The sequence below is a fragment of the Condylura cristata genome, unplaced genomic scaffold (genome assembly GCF_000260355.1).
Source record: "Condylura cristata isolate star-nosed mole 26May11 unplaced genomic scaffold, ConCri1.0 scaffold00008, whole genome shotgun sequence".
NCBI classification, from domain to species: domain Eukaryota; kingdom Metazoa; phylum Chordata; class Mammalia; order Eulipotyphla; family Talpidae; genus Condylura; species Condylura cristata.
The window spans coordinates 32,570,264-32,586,657 of record NW_004567109.1 but is presented as its reverse complement, the minus strand read 5'-3'; positions in this window follow the sequence as shown (position 1 = coordinate 32,586,657).

The window sequence follows — 16,394 nt, the reverse complement described above, 5'->3', positions numbered from 1 at the left end:
CCCTCAGCAATGTACTTAGTCGGTCTGCCTGTTCTGTTCCCTGCTCTGTCTCTGGTGAATCCTCTCACCACCCTTGCACCTCTGGCCTGTACCCCAGTTCTGTGTACATAAATAAATAAATCTTTAAAAAAAAAATACATGGTTGAAATCCTAGCTCATTGCTTCTAGCTATGTGATTCTGAACCTGTCTCTTAACTTCCCTGATCCTTAGTTTGACTATCAAGAAGTGTAAAAGATGGTTAATTAAGTGCAAAACTCATTCTCTCATGTGAGTAGGTATACCATAAACAACAACCCCTGACCATCCTTCTACTCCATCTCATGATGTTTTAATTATGAATACATCTGACTCCAGAGAGGACTATTCCATCTGTTACAAGCCCAATGGCTCCGCAACATCACTCTGAGTTCCTCCTGCAAATGAACAGACCACAAGAGCTCACAGTGTATTCTTACCCTGCTTTGTTGAAAGTCATTTCCCCAAAATCATTTTACGTGGGCAATGAGTCTCTATTCATGCACAATTTCACATGAAAAGATTTGCCCTTTTCATTGTACGCATGGTTTGAATCAGCCAGCCTGCGTGAAAATATTTCCATTCATTAGCATGCCAAATGATGTCACTGGCCTGGAACTCTGGTGATATTGCTATGGCCTCATAGAATCCTAGCACCCTAAGGATTCTCAGAGGAGGCCATCCAGTCTAAACTTCTAGCCAATAGTCCTTTAAATGTAGCTTAAAACATCTCTATACGGTGATTGGGGTTCACTATTCTGGGGCTGCCCTGGCCACTCTAGCTGTATGAAATGTCTTCCTTGTATAGAGTTTAAATCTGGATTTCAGTATCTTCCACCCATTGGTTCAGATCTATCCTCCAGCAATACTGAAAGTTGGTTTAATCACAGTACCGCATGGTAGCCCATTAAATAAACCTAGTAGCAAGAGCTTACATAACATATAAAAGGACTTTTCTGGATGTTTTACATATATTTTCACATCTAACAATCACCAAAACTCTAAAGGAGACAATAAATCATTTTCATCTTAAGAATGAGGGCTGTTGAGACAGAGTAATTGACAAGCCCCAGGTCTCCTGGCTTCTGAGTGAAAGAAGCAGGAAGTCAGGGCAGTCACACCTCAGAGTCCATGGTGTCAACATGGACCGAGGTCTAGTGTGTAAATGTCTCCTGTAGCAAAAGATATAGCCTGACTCTTGGTTCTTCCTCTCAATAACCACTCTGTACCCTGACCTGGGAGTCAAATCTCCATTAATATTCAGAGCAGTGTCTGGTAATTAATAGACGCAGAATAGGTTTTGCTGAGTAAATGTCCTATATTTGGACTACAGACTACACCACTAAGTCTTTCATTTTCCTGTCTGTCGCAAACTTTCCCATACCACTTCTTCAAAAGTACTGCTCACCCTTCTATGGATACTCTCTATTTCACTCTATCCCTTTTAACATGAAAGATATTGCTGGCCTCTCTTACCTAGCTCAGATACAATGGTGTTCTCCTGAGTTTTACACTCCAAACCCATTACTGCAGCTAAGACTGCACTAATATACTTTCCTCTCAAATATCTATTCTATTTCAGGTACTGCACTAGGAATAGATGATAAATATCTGAGTTAGAAAAAATTATTTACACTAGGGACCCTTCAAATATAGTAGGGTCTTGGTACAGAATATTCAAGAAAAGGTAAAAAGTAAACATGAAAGAGGAAGGGCGACTCTACCCAAGGTGGGGTGATACAGTAAAACATTTTTTAGTGAAGAAGAAATGGGAAAGATCAGAAGAAAATTCATGGTTTGTAACACTGGCAGAAGCTAAATGTCAAAATTCAAACCTTGAAACTTGCATAAACTTATAGGAGATTATCTAAACACTTAAAATGGGTTCAAGGGAAATTATGTGACGCAAAGCATAGCAGATGAAGGATGATTGGTAAATAACAGATAAAGAATGGTTGGTAAATTTTAATACTTCAGAATTATAAATGAATTTATTCTAAAAAAGAAAAACACAAGAAGTTGGTTATAACAAGAGATACTGGCTATATCACCCAGAGATTCACTGCTTCTTTCATTGCATATGATGAAGGATGAGTGTCTAGGGAAATAATCAATCAGGAAGGAAAAGAAAAAAGTATATAGAAAAATAAGGAAAGAAATTGTAGGGGCAATTTATGTAAGAGAGATCTTAAATGCTTAATAAACATAATTCCAACCTTAATGATCTGGGACATTCAAGTTGAAACAATAGTGAGCAAGACTATTTCTCACCCATCAGACTAGCAAACATTTAAAGGTGTGGCAAGATCAAATGTTGGTGAAGGCATAGAGAAAGGAAAATTGTCATGAATTACTCAAAAATGTACATGGATAATATACCTACAAAGAGCAGTTTGGTTCTCTGAGTATGAACATGCCCTGTGATCTAATGATTCTGTCTTCAGATGTACATGCATATATATATATATATGTACATGTGTGTGCAGTCCACATATATGTGCATTTTATGAGATATTATGGACATGTGTATAGAAAGACATATACCAAAGAATCTTTTGCAATTCTATTTATAGTAGGAAAAAAATGTAAGCCATCTGCTTGTCCATCATTTGAGGAATGGATAACTAAAGTAATTATATAATGAGATAATTAAAAAGAGCAATTAATGGTAAACTCTGAAAGTCCTAATTTAAGTGAAAAAATGTGTAGGATGATGTGTAGTATTATGAAATATGATTTCATTCATGGAAATCTGTTGTAAAATGCATACAAATATAACACAACACTTCTGATCATACAGAAAATGTGTAAAAATTAGATTAGAAAAGATACACACTTAATTCATGAAAGTAATGGCCTTTGGAGAGAGAAGAAGAAATAATGCTGGTGATGAGAGGCAGAAGGGACCTTAGTTTTTGTCTGAAATGTTTATGTGAAACATATCTAAAGCAAGTGTGACAAAAATAATAACAGTCATCAATTATCGGTGCTGGGTCTGTGGATTTTTCTTAATAACTCACTGTCATTTTTGTTACTTTTATAAATGCCTCAGACATTTAAATAACCCCCAGAATAAGAGCTACTTTAAGTCATATGTGATTGACAGGTGAGAGTGGGAAGCAGGTCGGAATCTCCCTGGGTTTCTTCCCTTTGGCCCCACGAGAATCTAAACTCCAGTTCATTGGCAAGAGAACCGCAGGAACCTCCCTCACAGAAGCCAATAATTATTTGCTAAAAATCAGATAGAAAATGTCAAGTAAAAGAAACTCAACTACATGTAATTAAATTTGAGCAGGCCCTGTTCCCTCTGCCTGCAGAAGGCACGCGCTTGGTGGAAGAGATACGAAGACAAGCAAATTCCTCGGAAGTAGGGCATTGAAGCTGTATTTTACTAAGTATCTCCTTACTTCCCAATTCTCCCTCAGGCCCACTTTTGTAAGTCATCCCCACTGAAAAATGTAGGTTTTACCTTCCCCATCTACAAATTAATGTATGCCAGCCCAAGGTCATTGCCAATTAGTAAATGGGAGGTATATTCTCAGACCCAGATTTGGTAGGACCTTCCACTTGCTAGTGCAAACGTTAGATATTTTCAGAGAAGTGAGATCAGTGCCCCTTAGAGATGTACACAGTTCTGGAAAAAGCAAAACCTCCCAATCTTTGCTTTTGCCCTTGAAACTGAGAAATAAAATTGTAGGTGGAACTAATAGTCTTTGGCCAGCAGGCCGGCCCACCATTTAGCTTTATTCCCACAGGACCATGTCATCAGCCGTGACAGGCTCTGTGGAAGGCTTGAACACTCAGGTGACACAAGAGGTCAGGTGACCGGAGGTGGCCAAGCACCTGCCACAGCTAAATCGTCTGGGAGCACCTAATTGCTCTTCTGTGCTCAGAGACACACACTCCATGTGGACAACTAAGGAGCAAGGTGCTGAAGCATAGAGCACTCGGGATCCAGAACCCCCCCATGTCAGCTCCTTTCAGCTTCCCTTGTGACTTAGCAGAATGACCTTTCTAATCGTTACGCTTCGTGTTTTTAAATCGATGGCAGTTCTTAGATTACCTGTAGTTAACAGGGCTAAGTAAACAGAATATGCTAGATTGCAAAGTAATTGTTGAGAATTTCAACTGTTCTCTCTTGATCCTAGAGGCAGTGAGCAGCAAGGGAAAATTCCCAAACTCCTCAGAGACATTTGCAGAGGTTGCAGAGGAGACAGAGAATTTACAGAACACGCTAAGAAGCAGCTCTCTGGTCGGTCATCAGAGGTATTTTTAGGCTAAGGTGGACTCATGAGCCTGAACCAATTATCATTTTATCCACCAATTATCATCCTAATGGCCTGACAACAGTCTTCCAAAGTTGCCCTGAGGTTTCTCCTGTTCTGTCAGGCAAGGTTTAGCCAAACACCTGCAGACCCAGCTCACATGTTTTCTCCAGAGGAAGCCACTGGAGGCCTTCAGTAAAGGCGCCCTTCCAGAAAAATACCTCGACATCCTTTTAACTCAGGACAGCAAAATAGCTACTGAAGGAGTCCACAGCATGGAAGCAGTTGTTTATATGCCACCAACACCTGGTGCGCCAGGAGCTTACACACCCTCATGGATACGGAGGCTCACAGAACAGCCCTGCTAACATGCTGGGCTTCCTTTGCCTTCACACCTAGGTGTGCTCGAGTCCCTCTGCCCTATATACCATCCTGTGTCTCCTTGACTTCACACCCCACTCTCTTTGTCTAAATCCCATCACTCCTTCAGAAGTCAGGCCTATTATCCCTCAGTGAAGCCGTCCTGACCCTCCACAATGGTCCCAGAAAGCCTGCCCTGCCCTGTGATCTGTAACATAACACATAGTTAATTTATCACCAGTGTCTGTATTAGAGGAGGAGTAACAGGCCTGGGGAGAGCACAAGAATGTCTCAAGTATAGGCCTTTACTTATATTCTTACCCAGAGCCAGGTTCCTGTCCTCAGTTCAGTTCCAAGGGCCTCCTGTCCCATGACCACATGGGAGGTGAACTTCCCTCCTCATGTCCTCATCGTAAGGGGAGTGGCCCAGAGCTCAAGTAAGCTACAGGTCCCTTCCCTGACACCAGCCAGGCTAACAGTGACTTATCTTTGTTTCCACTAGCTCCTATCCTGTTGATTTTACATTTTCTAAAAAACCATTTCCCTAGTTTCCTATTTTACATCCACCTCTTTCTCCCTGGGTGTTAGTTTACCCATCTGTACAATGAGAGAGTTGGACAATATAAATCTCCAAAGTCCTTGGCCAGATAATGTTCTGAATCTGTGCAATGTCTGCTTTGTGGGTTGAGGAGCCCAAGGAAATAGCTCCCTTTTTTAAGTGGTTCTCATCTAAGGGCCAAAGAGAACAGCTCCAACGAACACTATTTACTGTGTACAAAAGATTACATTACCCCACTATTTTCCTCTTCCAATCTTCTCCAGTGACTAAACTTCTACCCCATGGGCCTCATAGAGAATTAGTGCTCCCGCTGAGAATCTATCCATATTGCATGATGACAGCTGTAACATGGGAGAAGTTAACCGTGATTAGAATCTATCTGCTGTCACTTTATCTTATTATAGCATATACTTGTGTGTTTCTTCATAATTCTCTGATTACCAACGAGTTAAACTGAGGCCCTGGTTCCTTCAGTTCTAATTAGTTGTGTCCAGCTGAGCGCATCTCAGACTAAACCATCACGGAGTGCTTTTCCCTGGGCCACAGAAGCAAGAATGATTCATTCTGGGAACCACCTCAGTTGCTGTAAGCTATTTCCCTGCCATGCATGTCTGCACTCACCTAGCCAATGCCAAGTCCCAGAAGCAGTCTGCTCTCACCACCTGCCCCCACTTACCTGAGAAGTGGCTGTACATTATCAGGTAAATGGTCCCAATTGAGTAAGTGCCATCACCTCGTCTTGAAACAGAATTTAAATTGAGACATTTTGAGAGGCAGCATCACATAGTTGCTTTGTGCCCATTCTTGGGACAAGGGGCTATATGCTGTAGGGAAGGGCTTGATTTTGGAAGAGTTACCCCGGCATTCTAAGCCTCAGTTTACCTAAGTATAAAGTGGGAGTAATAATAGTGTCTGCCTCATGGGATTACTAGAACAAAATGAAATAGCTACATTGTATAGCATAAAGGAAGCATTCAATAAATGTTAAGTTCCATTATTAATATTAACTGGTGTATTTTAGTGGAATGATAGAATAGCAGAGAGGCAACAGAAAGAATGTTTAGCTTATGAATAAAGAAATGAAACTAGATAAGAATATTTAGCAAATATTTAGCAAGCACATCCCATGGCTACTTTTTAATGTTCAAAAATCAATGTTTAAATCATCTCTGGTCTATAGATCTTCAATCTATAGGAAGTAGCCATTCTTTGTGCCTGTGTGATCAGCGAAGGCTTCCAGAAACTGTGTGGACTTGAATCAATTTCATACTCAATACCTCACTACAGTCTTTAAAACCACACCTATCATCACCTCACCAAAAGTGTTCCTTTATTTAATTTCTAACTTTGCCTATACTGACACATTTGCATATAGAAAGTACATATAAGTTGCAAACTTTTAGCTTTCTTGTTAGTTTTCTAGTGCAAAATATTGTGTATAGGACACAGCAAAGATAATCATAATTGCTAACATCTCTAATGTACTTGCTATGGAAAGACGTTCCTCCCCACGCTTTGTTTAATCTCCAGGTGGCACTTTGAGAATGCTGGAGACACTGAGCAGTTTAGTGATTTGCCCTAGCTTATTCAGTAGCCAGGATTTGAACCCAGGCAGTCTGGCCTCAGAAACTTTGCTCCTAATCTTAATGTGAGAACACTCCAGAAGTGATTGCTGAGTGAGACATAATACAATCACCAGAGCTGGACACTTCAAAGGTATTATCTTGCTAATGTTCTCAACAACTTTGATGCAAACACTATTCTCAGTTTATGCTATAAGTCTATAAACTGAGGCCTAGCATATTTAAGTACCTTATTCAAGGACACATGGCTAGTAAGATCTAAGCATAAGCCTTTTATCACAGCTTCAATTTTTATCTACTACCCCAATGTGGCATAGGAGTCCCTAATCATCTATGAGGTTATTTTTAGGTGGTGCATGGTTTATTTTATGAGTTATGTATCTGATTTAATGTGCACCATACATAAGATGACTAGAATCTTAAGCCCTTGATTTTATCGGTATAAATGTCTGGAATGAGTCGATATTTATGTGTTAGAGTGCTTTTGTGGACAACTGTAAAGTAATTGAGTTGGATTCGGAATGTGAGAAATTGGTTCATGAATGACTGACATTTGGAAAACTGCACTACATTCTCTGCCTCCCCAAAATGTAAGAAGGGCAGTAGAAGAGGAAGATGTGAGGACATTCCAAGCTGGGAAAATAGCACAGGTGAAGGTGGGAAGATGAGAAAACACTCGTGCGTTTCACATGCAGTGTCTGCCTGGACTTTGAACTTCAGTGTATAGAAAATGGAGAGCCTTCAATGATTTAGCAAAAAGGTGGACATGACATTGTCTGTTCATGTTTATTATTTCAAGTCATTGTGTGTATAACATGCATCTGGATTTATAATGACTTGACAATGTCACTGAGCAAACACTCACAAATCTGAATTTGCTGACAGCCCCCAACCTGGTGCTCGAGAGACAGTGCTATAAACCAGGAGGCGAGCTCATGCTGGCTTTCACGTGCATGTAGTGCAGGGCCCGCATCTACCATTAACCTGCACATTTTACAAATTAGGGCATTATCCTCCTTTTAGAAAGTTGTTTCTAACTGCCAAGAGTGGTAATCTGGCATCTTTCTCTATTTGAAATCGTAAAGCTAATTGAACAATTCATTGAACCTAATGGCTTTAGAAAAATCAATAATTGCCTCCTGTTATTGATATAGTAGAAGCACATGGAAGAAATTACCCAATACAGAAATAAGCCAGTTAAAATAAATAATTCAACAAGCTGCCTGGCAATCTATTCAAATTTTGAACTTGAACGATTATATGGAGTTTCTTAAGTATAAATAATGAAAGAAGTGCAGTCTATGCTGCCAGGGTGTGGACTAAAGCTGTGGACATCCAAGACTCCAGTTCCTGGTATTTACCCCAGTGCTCCTGGCTCTGGTGGTCAGGAAGCAGACTATTGACTACATGGTGCGTATGCGTGAACACTGGGTTCCTAATTAGTGTTATTAGCTTTTGAGGTCAGAGCATGGGTATAATAATATGTTCTTCAAACATATCTAGTAATTTACAAAGTACTTTCACATCTAATTGTGTGTAGCTATAAGCCACTAGGTATTTTGCAAATGGGAAAATGGAGGGTCTTAGTATAATGAGATGACTTGTTTATGGTCCCATTGTTAGTCGATAGGAAAATTCAAACTATAGCACCAGTCTTAAACTTCTAGCCTGTTGTTCAGTTGTCCACTATTACTAGCTTTTGACATTTTGTTGCCTCCTACTCTTCCTGCAGATAAGGAAGTGCCTCAACCAGGGCACCTACAGAATTCAAGTTCTAGACATAATTATCAAAGGAGCCTTCCGTTAAGGACAGAATTGTCCTTTGGTCAAGACCACATAGCTCAACAGGAAAAGCGTTTTCAATACAAATCTTTGGATTCCTGGTCCAAAGGCTACTTGATTATATTGTCAGCCAAAACCTCCAAAGAAGGAAGGTAAGGTAGTCAAAACACAGTCTGATTTTCAGCCTGTTCCCTAGGATGGCCTGCTTCTTGCTTTAGTTTCAGATCACCAGGTATGAGCTAGATAATGAAAGGTATTTAAAACTGACAGAAATTTGAGTGATGGACCTTGATTTTGTAAAGATGAAAATTATAACAGATCAGGCTCTCCCTGGTGGTGTAAGGGGTTAAAGCACCACATTATGAAGCTCTCCGAAGTCACTGCAGCAAGAGTTCGATCCCCCACCAGGGAGCTGACCCATATAGTGTGGCAGACCTCTCCTGACCCGCCTGCTGCTCCCCTCAGCAGTGTAGTTCATCGATCTGCTTGTTCTTGTTCTGCTCCTCACTCTGTCTCTGGTGAAAACTCTCACCACCAAACCTCTGACCTGTATTCCAGCTCTATAAGCATAAATAAACCTTTATATACATATATATACATATATATACATATATATACATATATACACATATATGTATGCATGTATATGTATATATATACACATATACATAAACATATATATGTGAGGGGAAGAGAAAGTGGAGTGAAAAGAGTATTATTCTAGCTTGTCTCCTTCATTAATATGAAGATCATGTCAGAGGACCTTTTCCAAGAGGAGGGAAAAGGGAAAAGCCATCAGGGAAATGGACCAGTCTGAGCTGTAGTTAAGGACACCCAGGAGCTTTGACGTGCATGACTTTCTTCACCAAATGGTACATGCTGATGCTAATAGAGCACTTAGGATGTACCAGCCATTGGTCTATGAGCTTATGAATATTAATGATTTTAATCCTCATAATACTTGTGAGTAGATACTTTTTTATAGCCATTAATAGATGAGGAAATTGGACATGGAAAGAGTCTATGCCTCTTCCAAGTCGCCACAGTGGAGGAATAAGAGCCAGCTGAACAAAGCTGTGGCTCTGGAACACTTGTCACAAGCTATTACACAATCCTTCAGTGTGGGAGTCTGTGGTGGCCTCAGAGCTGGTCTCCATCCTTGTCCACAAAGCTCTGTGCCACGGAACTCAGTGGGCTGTATCAGTGGATTCCCCCGTCTTCTGTCTTCAGCTGCACTTGGCCAAAGGAAAGTACCAGCAGGGAATTAGATGGGGAAGAGGGGTTAGCACAATTAGTCTCCTAGCTCCTTCCCTGCAAGGCTAAGGCCGTGGGTTCCTATGTAAGGCCACAGCCCCTGTTTAAAAGCCTTCTCTTCTAGCTACACCTACAGCCCTCTCCTAGCTCTAGAAAATGATCATCGCCCTTGTCTTCTCAGGCTTAAATTAGTACGTGCACCCCACTCCTGTTAGCCTGGAATGCCTCCCTTTGCCTGTACACTTCCCTGCCCACACTTATATGATCCATCGCTTTGTCAATCCCTTTTCTCTCACTAACTGAAATTTCTGAAAAGTGGGTGTCTCCTTTATGACAATACACCAGATATTCTAAAAGTCAAAAATCACCTCGGAGGAACCCCTGTTTTCAAAACAACTCCAATGGTAATGGGGTTTTGGTTTAGGGACCTTGGCATAACCACTGAACTCTGCCTCTTTGTATTTTTTCCTTGCCCTGTGGCTTCCCCAAACACCAATCTTAACTTAATCTTTGGAGGAGGAGATGAAAACAGCTCTATTGCGAAAAATATATTGGTTCTATGTGATTCCTTTCATCTCACTCTTCCAAGGTAACCTGAGAACTATTTTTATAAGCAATACATCACTATCGATGTAGGGAGGCATTAATGTACTTTTCTGATAGCCCACTTTGAAAAATGTAGGTCTTTTTTTAAAACATAGATATTGATATTTGTACAGATGGGTGGCATTTGAATGTATCACCATGAAATCCCTTGAGGATTTGGAAGGTTCCTTTGAGAAATGTTTATTTGAGAATCAAAAAGACCATCACTTCTCCACGTCCCGCTGATTTCATTCTCCTAGAAGTACATTAATCCTGGATCCAGACAGGGCCTCTAAAGTACACTGGAAATATCAGTTGTTAAGGAGCCAGTTTTGTTTTGTTTTGTTTTGTTTTGTTTTTGGTTGAGCAGAAAAACATATGATTATACTTATGGATATTTAAGATTCTTAAAAATGGTCAAAAAATGAACCAGTTATTTGTGTGAGCAAAGAGTCAAGATATAAGATTAAATGGATTATTTTCAGTTACACCTTGTAGTTGTTTCTCTATTCACTATAGAGACTCTAAATTTAATCAGGAATTTTCTAACTAAAAGATAAACAGTTTAACAGAACAGGAAAAATGCACATGTAGCTTAAAGAAATCCATTTATACTTTCGTCTCCTCCACTCCACAGCAAGCTTCTTACTAGAGAGGCCTTGATCTTGGTTTTTCTCCCAGCTGCTACCACACTGGCTAGAATATAGTCAGAGCTCATTAAATAATTATTAATTGTCCAAATGAACAAGTGGCTTATGAAGTCCTTTCTCATTTTTCATATAACCCTCAAAAATTCCAGTGTGATAAGCAAGGGGTAATTATTCTTATTCTCATCTTACAAGTGCAGAAACTGAGGCCCAGAGAAGTCTTGGGTCTTGAGTAAGATCACACAGCAAATAAGTAGATACAAACTTGACCTTCCAATGACAAAGCCTAAGGTCTTTCCAGTGCCTTTGCTTGGCCTCACTTCTTTCTCTTTGTTTTAACCTTCACTTGATCTATCCAATTATGCTTTGGAGTGGAAATGGCATTTGGGAACTGAAGAAATAAAAACAAAGCTTTTCCTGAGTCAAAACCATGAAATCCCCAAATGAAATGGGAGGCACTGAATTCCCTGATACAGAGATCAATGTAGTTAGAAGAGAAGTGAATGACAGATATGAAATTAATGGCATTTAAATTTATGCAGTCACAATAGAAAACAATTCTTCTGGAATGCCTTCCTGAGGCTGTGATACGTTGTGGTAATTAAAAGAGCTCCTTTAAATCATTTATTATAATTATGTTTTAAATGATCCAGTCTTGAACATAGCCGGCTTTTTGTTGTTTACTGGAAGCTAGTGACATTTGGAATTGACTAGGCATTTGCAATAATTTGACTATTTTTCATATACACAGAACCGAACTGCTTCTTGTAATTGAATTAAGAAAGTGTACAAGGATTCCCTGTGGACCCCTTGCTTTCTGGCCTGGACAGAGATCTGATACACTCCCTAGGCAAAAACAATCAGCAAGAGTTAGGGGATATTGAGACATAAGATCAGGCACATTCTGAAACTTTTAAAAAGGCAAACAGTGAGATGGTCTCTCTATAGGTCCAGGCTGATTTTGAATAAAATATTCAGTGTAGGCTAAACCCTTGTGCTAATGGGGTTGGCCTGATAAATTCAATCTACATGCAAGTCATTTCCTCTGCATATTAGCTATCTTTTCTTTTTCTTTTTCTTTTTCTTTTTTTTTTTTTAGCTTGAGCTTTGTGATTTTAGGCAAAGAAGCTCAGAGAGGTTGAGAGGTTGCCTCAAGGCAAACAGGTTTTAATGAATTGGTTAGAAAGGGGGAGCTACTTTGGGTCTGGGTTAAATCTACCTCTAACAATGCCCCAAGGTCTGATCTGATGACCATATCCTGTTTAATAAGCAACATCCCAGGGCAATAGTTGCTTTTAAAAGAGAGACTTGTGGAGCTGACAAGGGAAGTTTTTATCTTGACTTTGATTTTCCTCTTTTCCTTTCAGACTTTCCTGTCCTCTTTTGCCTTGTTATGGTGCTTTACACTTGTGGCAAGCTTTTGGACCTCAGTGGTCCTACTTTGGGTCAAGCCTTCTTTTTTGTTTTAAGATTTATTTATTTATTTGTGCATACAGAACTGGGATACAGGCCAGAGGTGCAGTCACCAGAAACAGAATGGGGAGCAGAATAGGCAGATTGACAGAAGGGAGCAGTCGGCGGGTCAGGAGAGGTCTGCCACGCCATGTGGGTCAGCTCCCTGGCTAGGGAGCAAACTCATGCTTCAGTGGCTTTGGAAAGCTTCGTAATCCAGTGCTTTAACCTGTTGAATCACCAGGGAGAGCCCGGGCCAATCTTTTGGCCATGCATTTACCATTGAGGCAATAGATAACTTTGGGTGCTTGATTTAGAAATTATATTTCTTGCTCTTTCTCTTCTGTTTGTTGCATACTAATTGTATTAAAGTTCCTTTCCATTAAAGGTCTTATCACTCGAGTATTTTTACCTTGGTACAGCAGCTAGCAGTTTTGGGGGAGCCCCAGGGTACCCCCTGAGCTGGCTGCTAACAATGTCTTCATTGAAATAGCATTCAGGCAGCTCCAATCTTTGTGTCCACAGACCGTGAGGCACCCTCACTACCTGCTTTTCCAGTCACATACCCCAGTGGCCGAGACCAGGGAAATGACGTCCATCAGACCTAGGTTTACATCTGCCTACCCACCTGCTAGTTGGTTGCCATGTGCAACTTATTTAAGCTTGCTTTGCTTCTGTTTTGGAAAGATGAATGGGGGGAGCAGAGATTGAAAGTGCCCTTTTTATAGTTTTCTTGTGTAAAACACTTACAAAATGATACTAGTTGTTGCCTTCACTGATGTTGTCCCCATGGTCATGTTTGCAGAAACAATCCAGACAGCAAATGCATCAAAATCACAGCCTGACCTTCCCTGAGGGTCACTGAAATGGACTTCTAAAGGTCAGGCACTTTTATGAAACAGGAGTATGGATAAGGCTTTTATAAGCTCTTCTCCATCACTCTTGTGGCTTCCTGGTTCTTCCCACTTTTGTCCTTAATGCATACCCCAGCTTCACCACCCCTGCCGGGGCAGCTATGTCAAGTCTGGTCCATCCTTCCTCTGTACAGAGAGGGAGGTATGGGCAATAGGGACAGATGGCTTTAGGTACATCACCTGTTGCAAGGTCATGGGGACACATTATGAGCACAAGAATCCACCTGGAGAATACTTCACTTACCAGAAGTAGGTGCAACTGGGGATAACAAAGAAATACATACAAACACTCCTTTCTTACTGGTACTGGGCTATTCCCATTTTGTGTCCAAAAAGCATTTAGTATAGTGCCCATGGCTGTATTACACAGGTATCACACACCTGGCCCAAACCAAACTTCCTTAGACAGCATTTTGAAAGTGAATCTGCATACCCAGTTTGGTTACTGGAAGTGCTGCAACATAGCCAGTCTTCTGCCTTGACCTGCCTGTCTAACAAGGTCATACATCAGTGACTTTATCAAAACTAGTCTCTGCAATGAGAATGCCACTGATCCACACATACACAGAAGTTCACATAAGCATGAATCATGGCAACAAAGATAAAAGACTAATATCATTGACGAAGCTTTCACTATAAATAGCATGAAGGTAGATATTTTAAATAGCTACTTAATTCTCATGCCCTAGGAAGTTACTATTGCTGTTTATCCTATTTTGCAGATGTAGAAGTTGAGGCATGGAAAGATGATATAATTTGTGGAGGCTAGTGGTGATTCTGGGTTTTAATCCAAATCAGTGGAGTCCTGAGTCTGTGCAAACATCAGCAAGCAAGCTTTCAGGTGACTCTGGTGTAAAGTTCTAGTTCTTTATTCCAATGACCTGTAGGCCCTTAGCTACATAGGGCCAGGAGTGTCTGGCCTAGACCCAGCACATAGAGTCTGTTGCCTGCTGCCCTTCTGGTGTGTTCTTGTGGCTCTTGTCCCCACTGCCGAGCTGGCTAGGATGTCCCTTTCTTATATCCAAGTCTTTATTCACATGTGTGGTGTTATTTTTTTGCAAATCAGTGTGGATTGTATCAAGTTCTGCTAGTGAACACAAGTCTTTGCCAATCATATTTCCAAGACAATAGTACCTCCTCCCTCTCAGAGAGTTTGCAAAATGCTAATAATCTCTGCCTTTTGCCCCCAGAAAATGACTCTTTCCAAAGCCACCTGTTCTGTATCCTGTCCTTGGACTGCCTTCTGCTATGAAGGGAAGGGTGTTCTAATTTTCTTCTTCAGGTAGGAAACGCAACCAGATAGTATTGTAACATTCAGTGTCATTTCATTAACCTTCATGAAAAAAAAAATTTAATTCCATAGGTATAGAACAAAATAATGATTGAAGAGCCTCCTTTTGTTATGTTGTTTTGTTTGAAGTAGTGGTTTACAAGAACCTATTGACATGAGGACTTAGTGTATTTGATTTTAACTCATTTGGAAATGGGTGCCTCCCATCAAGAAAAACAGATCCCAGAGCTTTTATTATGTGGAATTATTAACATTCCTACCATCTCCTAAAGTCCCAATCATCCTTTACAATGCTTTAGAGTTGTGGAGTGGTCCTTTTTAAAGACTACACATCTAATATTTGTTTAGGTACTTAAGTGAGAGAGCATGCCAAGTTAAGCAGAAGAGATTTTAATTATAATTCAGAAGGAAATAGCTTGCACATATCTGCTCTAATATAATCTCCATACAGCACACAAAATCATCTTTGAGTCCACACCAACCTTTGTAGGTTGATATTTGCCAAATGTCTTCCAGAAGCCATTAATATTATCAGAAGTAGTCCCTGGTCCAAAAGATTTTAGAAGTCTTGCAAGGACTAGTGAGTAGACCTCAAAAGTAATAGCACACGAAAACTTCTCCCTTCCTACTAAATCTGCCTCCCATCCTTGGCCTTGAAAATGAAACTTGGCTGACCCTTACTTACTCACCTCCCTAAGCTGTACTAAACCCAGATTTTGGGAAAAGGTGGCAACTCAATGAAGGTAGTAAGTAGAATGTTCAAACTATGCCCCATTAGTAGTAAGTAGAATGTTCAAACTACACCCCATTAGAAAAGACAGAAGAGAGAGTAAGAGAGATAATATTGAGATTTTGACTATGTCTGCGGAAGTGTAACACGATGTATCTCTCTATACATTATGAAAGTGGTCCCAGGATCCTGCAGGTATTTGTGGGATATTCCCCACCTCCTGGTGATGCAGACAGAATCCCATTCATCAGGTATATGGTGCCTTCCCCACCTGGCCTACCTGTGAGTGCTGTGTGTTACAGATGTGCCGTCTAATAGCCAGGTAAGAAGATGTGATGACACAGGTGACCCACAGGCTGTCTTAGCCTAATGCATGCTGTTGCTTAGCAGCGCTCACTGACTGCTATTCCTGTGGGTTTCCAAAAACTTGTGTAAATAGACGCTGAGGTTTAACATATCAGTTATGGTTAGGAAAATTCTCATGGAATAGATAGGCCTGCCTGGCATTTCTTGCAAATAACAGTGCACATAATCTGGTTTGAACTTCCTGTCCTGACTTAATTTGGGGCAGATATATGAGTGAGTAAATACATGGTACCAGTAAGAGCCTGTATCCCTTTTCTTCTGAATTCTGAAGCTGAATTGTGGCTGTGATGTCTAGCACTATCATGTAATCCAACTCACTGGGTACCCTGGTATTACATTGTTTTCTCCACCACTCATGCCTGTGGCGGCCTTAGTGATATTTTCATAAATTCACATCCCTTCAGCAGTAGCTGGTCACACTGTGTTAGAACTTTGACTTTTATCTACCTGTTTTAGCCTCTAACTCACCATCACTTCCAGTCAGTAGCTGCTCACCACTGAAGAACTAGACATAGTCAGGTATGCTGCATTTGTAGTGGGCTCTTAGAAGAATGAATAAGTGAGTTTTTGCAGGTATAAGAGGTATGTCT